The following is an 8,546-nucleotide window of genomic DNA, read 5'->3' as shown; positions in this document are numbered from 1 at the left end:
CTTACTCCTTCTCCAATTTATATTAAATCAAACAATTCATTCTGACCATGTGCGCTCACAAGAAACTATCACGGCCAACCCAAAGATCTACAGTAACATTTAGCCCCTCGATGACAACCAGACTGGAAGTGCTGGAGGTGGCGTGGCGTAAACCTCCTTTGCTAATCCTGAGGGAATGGTGGTCCAATAAAACAGTTGTCCAGACGAGAAGCGGGGGTGTTGGGGACTGAGACAAGACTTTGTAATCCTTTCAGTCAGTTCTGACAGCCTGCAAATATCCACTCTAATCTGTGCGGTGCAAACTAAAATAGCTTGACACAGGTGAAAAATGCCTAATCTGGCCTTCAGAGAGCAGATGAGATATCCAGACATGTGGCTATGTTTTGGACTTGGGAAAGAACATCAAATATTATGTTTTGTGCAGTTCTTTCCAAAAACACATTACAATCTTCACTTCAAAACGGTTTATGTCTCTGAACTAAATTTTTGTGTCCATGCTCTACTGCCAATACATATCAATTTGACCCCAAGGTGAATATTCTTTATAATCACAATGCACCTGAAGGTTTATTTACTTTGGCTGTTATTATCATTATTATTACTATTATTGCACAGATTAATCAATATTTCTATAGTAATTGCTTTACATGAATCCTCAAGTCTTTATTTTTGGCTGAAGACTGAAAAGGGTTTTTTAAAGCGATAATTCACACAAAAATGAAAACTGTCACCATTTACTCATCCTCATGTAATTTCAAGCTTCATGTCGGAGCATCCATTTGCCTATTTGATGTTCTCTATGTGTGCGAGCATTGATCAATACTTTTGTGCATAAGGCCTAAATGAAATCTGTTCAACACGAAGAGACGGTCTCTTCTGATGACCTGGATTAAACCACTCGATTAAGATGGATTATGTAGTCATACGGATGTCTTTTTGAGAGAATAATAAAAATATCTTCATTTGTGTGTTAAAGATGAACAAAGGTCTCATGAGTCTGGAATGACATGAGTGATTCAATTTTCAGAATTAAACATTTTTGGTGAACCATCTTTTGTGTAATTCACAAGTTTGAAATGCACTCCAACCTAACAATTAAATAGGCCTATAACAATGATGTTTGGAATAACGTGTAAAAAGCTTTGATCACTTAGGGTTCTCAATGCACATTACCACAAAACTGAACTGTGGACATAAACTGAACCAACAGTTCATGTGGAACAATCAAAAACAGCAAACTGCTCTGAGGCCACTGAAAAAACAAGCCACACATTCACAGAAACACATTAAGCCACATCAATAATTTGATTTTAATGTGATAAATCGTGCAGCTCTAATCAGTAATATTGGATTCATTTCTGTGACGGTATTACTTGCCTTATAATAAACAACTAATTACTATACAGTTAAAGTTACAATTCATGTCCCAAGCAGGGGAAATAAGTCAGCTTAACTTCCCTGCATTACACAAAAAGCAAAGGTCAGTATACATATGTTTGTCTAAAGGACATACAAGCTGTTCTTACAATCCTTCTATGAAACTAACCAAACTCGACAGTAGCTAATTTCTAAAATACCAATCTCTCCTATGGAAAGCCCAAATATAAACAATGTTTTATTGCAATCTGAATTTGAACTTAAACTTATAAGACATATCTGTACACATTAGGGCTGTGTATCACCAGCAAAGTCCCGATACGATACGCATCACGATACAGAGGCCACGATAGGATACGTGTCATGATACGGGACTGCACTGAATTTCACCTCAGCAGAATTTAGTAAAACAGCTGTTTATTAAACACTTCATACTATAGTGCCATTTTTAACTATTGGCAGAGCAGGCAGCTGACCTCTGCATTATGAAGGGCCTCCATAACTGTACCACAGTACAATATAGGTAATGGCAAATGTTTCATGTTTACATTGGGCACTCCCCACCAGGTACAATATTCTGATTGTTTGCATTTTGTTTTTAAGCCCATAAATAATAATGTACTCGTCCTAATAAATTTATATTGTAATGTACTCATTTTAATATATTAAATAATTTACATTGCTGGTAGGTTATCATTGCACAAATTAACACAATCTCTATGATTAAAAAAAAAATTTAGAAGCGTTCTAAACTAATGCGCTGTTTTCACTGTATCTAACACACACACACACACACACATGCTCAGTCACTCACACAGATCACGTTGCGTCCTCACTCAGACATTCAGCAACAAACTTTTTAGTCCCGCAATTTTATCAACTAGGGTCCCGCAATTTTATCAACTAAATAGCTTAATCGCTCAAGAGCTACATTATCTTTCTCAACAAGGAGCTGGTAACGTTATTGTTTCTAAAAAAATTAAAGCCACAGCTTCACTGTTAATAGAGAAACGCGGCAAAACGGTGGTAATTCAAACATACACAGCATCTCTCTCGCTCTCATAAATGAACACTTGATGAATTACACTTTTCATTCTGAGAATAAAATATTGAAGTGGAGATCGCTAAACTGCAAGCTAACCGGTGTTTTCAGAAAGCAAGCGCGTTTATCCACAGTGGAGACTGCACATGGTTGCCGAAGATAAGTAGTACACTTAGCAGATATTTCCGTGTTGCACAAGTGGGAAGCTCTGTTTCGGGGATTACGTCTCTTTATATCAGGCAACCCAGTTGTTGGCAACTACACCTTGTTGTAGCCTATATATTATGCTCTATTTATATTCATCCTTGCACTTTTCTACTGAACTTTAAACGTTGTTCTTGTATGCAAATTAAGTGCGGTCCACTGCTGCACACGTGCCACAGTATCGATACAGGGCCAGCTGTATCGATATTCATATCGTCAAATCTCTGTGACGATACATCGTCGTATCGAACACAGCACTAGTACACATGATGTTGGCCATATTTGAGATTACACAACCCAAAACATATGGGTTCACATTGGGTTCCAAGAACCACTGCTCAACTCGCACAGAATGTCAGATTTGGCGAAACAGTGTCTAGACTAGGGCTGGACAATAATTCAATATCAATATGTATCGCGATATATATTTTTTCAATAACGGTGATATGGTTTTCAAACACATTTCCGATATAGCCTAGATTACCAGTGTTTCCCATACATTGATGTATTTGTGGCATTTGACTTCATTGAATAAACATGAGCACTGCACGTTTTAAAATCAAAACTTGTCGCGGGTGTTTTATATGAATGTATCTCTAAAGGGAAAGGACTGTCTTCAGAAAAGTTTCGATGGGATTTTTATTTGATCTAATAAAGAAGTGTTCATGAGCGGAGCTGATTTGATTACAGCCATTACTGGAGAAACCGCTAGTTCAACCGCTCTTAAAGCGCCTCCTGCTGGCAGACAATCAGTTTGCACTTTTCATACTCTTTATACTGGCTATCAGCCTACACTACCAGTCAAAAGTTTTTGAACAGTAAGATTTTTAATGTTTTTTTTTTTTTTTTAGAACTCTCTTCTGCTCACCAAGCCTGCATTTATTTGATCCATTTTTTTTTTTTACTATTTAAAATAACTGCTCTCTATTTGAATATATTTTAAAATGTAATTTATTTCTGTGATCAAACCTGAATTTTCGGCATCATTACTCCAGTCTTCAGTGTCACATGATCCAGAAATCATTCTAATATGCCGATTTGCTGATTATCAATATTTAAAACAGAATTTTTTTCCCCAGGATTCTTTGATGAGTAGAAAAACCTAAAGATCAGCATTTATCTGAAATAAAAACCTTTTGTAACATTATACACTATTCCATTCAAAAGCTTGGAGTCCGTTTGAAATTATAGAAATCAATACTTTTAATTAGCAAGGATGATTTAAATTGATCAAAAGTGATGATAAAGACATTTATAATGTTACAAAAGATTTCTATTTCAGATAAATGCTGTTCTTCTGAACTTTCTATTCATCAAAGAAACCTGAAAAAATTCTACTCAGCTGTTTTCAACATAATAATAAATGATTTTTGAGCAGCAAATCAGAATATTAGAATGATTTCTGAAGGATCATGTGACTGGAGTAATGATGCTAAAAATATAGCTTTGAAATCACAGGAATAAATTAAATTTTAAAATATTTTCAAATAGACAACCGTTATTTTAAATAGTAAATATATTTCAAAATGTTACTGTTTTTTTTTTTTAATGCAGGATTGAAATAATTTCACATTTCTTGTTTGAATGAAGGCGGTGAACATTAATTTATTTGTGCTGGGGTTTTTTTTCTAAAATATTATATGGTTTTATATGAGGTGTCAGAGACTTGGCAAATTCATTTTTCATAAGTTTGTATGCACAGACATCTGTTGTGGCGTTCTTGGCAGTTTTTACGAGGCTTTTTTTAATAGTGTTCATATCGATACCTGAATTATATCGTATCGACTGAAATGAAGAAATATATCGTGATATAAATTTTTGCCATATCGTCCAGCCCTAGTCTAGACCAACACTGAGACTGTTATATGCTTTCAGCTCTATAATATAATGATATATCCAAAAACATGCATGGGCACATCAATGCTATGTTATAGCACAAAGACAAATGTGAAACATGAAATGAGGAGGTAATACACCTTTAGCAATAGGGTTGCAAAAAGGTGGAAAATTTCCAGTAAATTTCAGAAACAATTTTGGAAACTTTCCAGGATTTTTAAAAAATATTCCAGGGATTTTTGGAAAGTTTCCAGATATGTTCCACCTCTTTGCAACCCTATTTAGCAACCCCCTATAATGTCTGTGGCTACAAGAGATGGCTGATCACACAATCATAAAAGTGCTAGCCTACAGTTTGGCTGTAGTTATATGCAAAGTTCTATATAAAAAAAAATACGAAGAACATTTCAGATTCTGAAAATTTACAAAAACAGAAAAAAAAAGTAGAAGTAGTATGCACATACAAATCAAGTCAGGCACAGTTGCAATGTCAAAAAGAAATTGTGAATACTGATTTATTACTACAAAAAAAATGTATTGGCTTATTTTATTTTCCTTTAAAACAAAGCTAGGCCTAATACTTTCATTACAACAGCATAAACCACTAGTGCTGCAAGGACACCATGTTTGAGCACATGAATGGATTAGGTCTGGTAGCTGCCTGAAGTAAGTCAAACATGAAAAGGTGTTGTGAAGTGGGTCAGTATGTATACAGCTGATTTTACCAAATTAAGTAAGAAACTGTGATTTTTTTTATTCTTGAACTTCAATACTTGCAGCTATATAAAGCTCTCATAAAGGTAAAAGCTTTTAAACAAAAAAATTATACTCAAATACCCATATTGTCCATGTATATAGTATACCTAGATCACACTGAAGAGATTTTATGGATTGGAACTAGGGTTGGGCTGATAGACGGTGGCTGACAGACATCACGATGTTAAGCTGACATTCACTTTCGAGATTCGCGATCACAAGGACTCTATACTATGGAGCGGCAGTACTTACCACACATTTGACAAGATTAGATGTTTGTCATTGGTGCTCAGGATCTGCAAATCATTCGCCATTGTCCTATCAGACATTTCTCCTTACTCTGTGTTTGTGGTAAGTAGGGCTGCACGAAATATCGTTTCAGCATCGATATCGCAATGTGCGCATCCGCGATAGTCACATCGCAGGATGTGCGATGTTTAGTATAGGCTACTGATCGATTTACACTGATCGTTTTCTTTGCTCACACAGTGTCTACACCGGATGCAACAGTTGTACAGAGATACCCATTTCTAAATACATTTAGTAGCAGAGCTACAGCAGGCGATTTTCTGTGCTGGAAATCAGTTTATCCTTTGTTGAAACTTCCGCGTCGTCGCGGACAGCGTGGGTCACGGTCGCTTAGCAACGGCAGACTCCACGAAAGCGCAAGCTCCCGAGCGTTTTGGAAAGAAGGAGAAAGCGGTGTGGCGGCATTTTCCACCCACGACATGTGAACGGCCCCAAAGTCGGTCTACACCAGACGCGACAAAGCGACCGTTGCATATCATTTTAACTGTGTCAGTACGTCATAAACGAGGCATCAGTTTACTGTCGGGGATTTGTCGTGTCGCGCCGCATCCAGTGAAGACAGACACACAGAATCACTGATTAAAATGGGTTCATAGTATTTTGTCGCGCCCGGTGTAGACACAGTGAGAGCCATGCAGATGCACGTGAACACTGATTTCTGTTGTGCCTGAAACACTGTGCTCTGCAAGTATCCTTGTAAACACAGTTGCTTATGGCTTAGGTGAAGGTAAACAATTGAGAAAGAAAATGGATGTGTAACAGTATATTGGTTCACAGTAGGGTTGTGACGGTGAGGAAATTTTCCCACCGGTTAATCGACGTGTGACAACACCAGTAATACCGGTATCACTGCGCGGCGTTCCCTCTTTTCCTCACTTTCCTTCGATTTTAAATAGCTTGTAAAAGCGGTGTGCCCATTTTACTTTCGAATAGCGGCAATTTGGAGTAAAGCAATTGTTCGTTTTTAGTTCTTTTGAATTTTCCCTCTTTTTCTCGCTTTCTTTCACTTTTAAATAGCTTAAAAGCGCCGTGCGCATTTTACTTTCACTTCTGAATTAGCGGCAGTTTGGCGTCAATTGCTTGAATGCAACAACAAATTACAACATCAAACTCACTTTAGCGTATATATAAAACATAGAACTTATTAACAAAACAAATAAAAATACACCTTGCTATAGGGCAAGCTATGCCTAATATAAAATAACAAATAACTTGCATAAAATGTATAATATATAACCAAATAAATAAGAAACGTAGAACGTTTATTAGCAAAACGAATGTCAAATAAAATAAATAAATGACCGTTTAAATAAAGTAAAAATCAGTACCAATTAAATAAGAACCGAATGTTTAAAAAAAACTTCCAAAATCACCTTAGATAAATGGCAGAAGTCAACAGGCTTTTCAAAATCCAAAATATTGCCAAACAGGCACTTTTGCATCTAGTGTCGGAACTAAATCATCCGCGATCGTCTTGTCTGTCTCACCTCACTCTTCTTCTCAGTCAGCTCTACTCACTCCCCTCACTGGATAAATGAAATCTGATCTGTGTAATGTGACTGTCGTTCGGCACGCTGCATTGAGTAGCCGCGTTCAGTTTTTAATTGTAGTTACTGAACTAAATGATTTTTATTACTATAAAAAATCTAAACGACGGTGGGGGTCAGTGACGCGGTGGGCAAGTGACGTAACCGGTGTTGCGGCTTAACACCAGTATCACCATCAGCGCCGCCTATCGCGGCAATCCTAGTTCACAGCAGTTTAATGTTCCCGTTTCTTTCTCTTTCATGAACGTTAATTAAACACAAAACAAAGAAAAATCACTTTTGTAGCTTTAAAAGGATAGTTCACCCAAAAATGAAAATTCTGTCATCATTTACTCACCCTCAAGTAGTTCCAAACCCGTATAAATTTCTTTGTTCTGCCGAACAGAAAGGGAGATATTTTGAAGAAGGTTTGTAACCAGGCTGTTTTGGGGCACCATTGACTTCCATAGTAGGAGAAAAAAATACTATGGAAGTCAATGGTGCCCCAGAACTGCTCTGTTTCCCACATTCTTCAGAATATCTTCCTTTGTGTTCTGCAGAACAAAGACATTCATACAGGTTTGAAACTACTTGAGGGTGAGTAAATGATGACAGAATTTTCATTTTTGGGTGAACTATCCCTTTAACACAGATTTAATTTATAGTGAAAACTATGCAGCGTTATTTTACATTTGATTATTCAATTTCTGTGCCTGAATACTGTTAGACTTACCTGAAAAATATAAAGCACTGCTTATTTCATTTGTATCTTTGTTCTGTTATTTATCTATGCTTGAAATTAGTTTATTTCCTTTACTCGCCTACAAAATCCCCCCAATCACTGATTAATTTTTTTTTCCAAATAGAGCTATTGAAGTCATTGATTTTTTTTTTCATATCACAATATAAAATGAAAGAAGAAAAAAAAAAATATCGCAATGTGAGTTTTTTCCAATATCGTGCAGCCCTAGTGGTAAGTGAACTTTCATGTACTGTAGTGCAACAGGTTACCGCTAGCAAGCGGCTAACCTTTTAGTGGCTCTGTATAACGTGTTATTTGTTTCACGCTTCGGCTATTTTGATTGACAGGATATAATTGGCCTTGATCATCAGCTGTTTTTAAAGAATTCTCAATGACCCATGGAGCAGATAATTGCCTTGAGTCGCGCTTTATGAGCTTTATGGTGGGACGTTTCAATAAATATTATTGGCATTTATGAATTTTAACCATGGGTCTTCCAAGTTTTAAACACATTGTTTTATATAAAAACAAAATATGGCAGTTAACATAATTGTGCAAATTATTGTAAATTATGCGATCCCCTTCAGTTGCATAGGCTATTATTGCACACTGCATAGTACAAGCAATTAAACTGCACTATGATGAATAAATGCAAATGGGGAAGTATGTCATAAGAATTTTCATTACATTTCTGCGCGAGCGATTATAAATTAGATCAATTAGTAAGATTTTAATTCATGTAAACATGGGTACA

Source organism: Sinocyclocheilus grahami, unplaced genomic scaffold, assembly GCF_001515645.1.
Source record: "Sinocyclocheilus grahami isolate Dianchi unplaced genomic scaffold, SAMN03320097.WGS_v1.1 scaffold39.1, whole genome shotgun sequence".
Taxonomy (NCBI): Eukaryota; Metazoa; Chordata; class Actinopteri; order Cypriniformes; family Cyprinidae; genus Sinocyclocheilus; species Sinocyclocheilus grahami.
Note: the sequence above shows the minus strand (reverse complement) of the source record.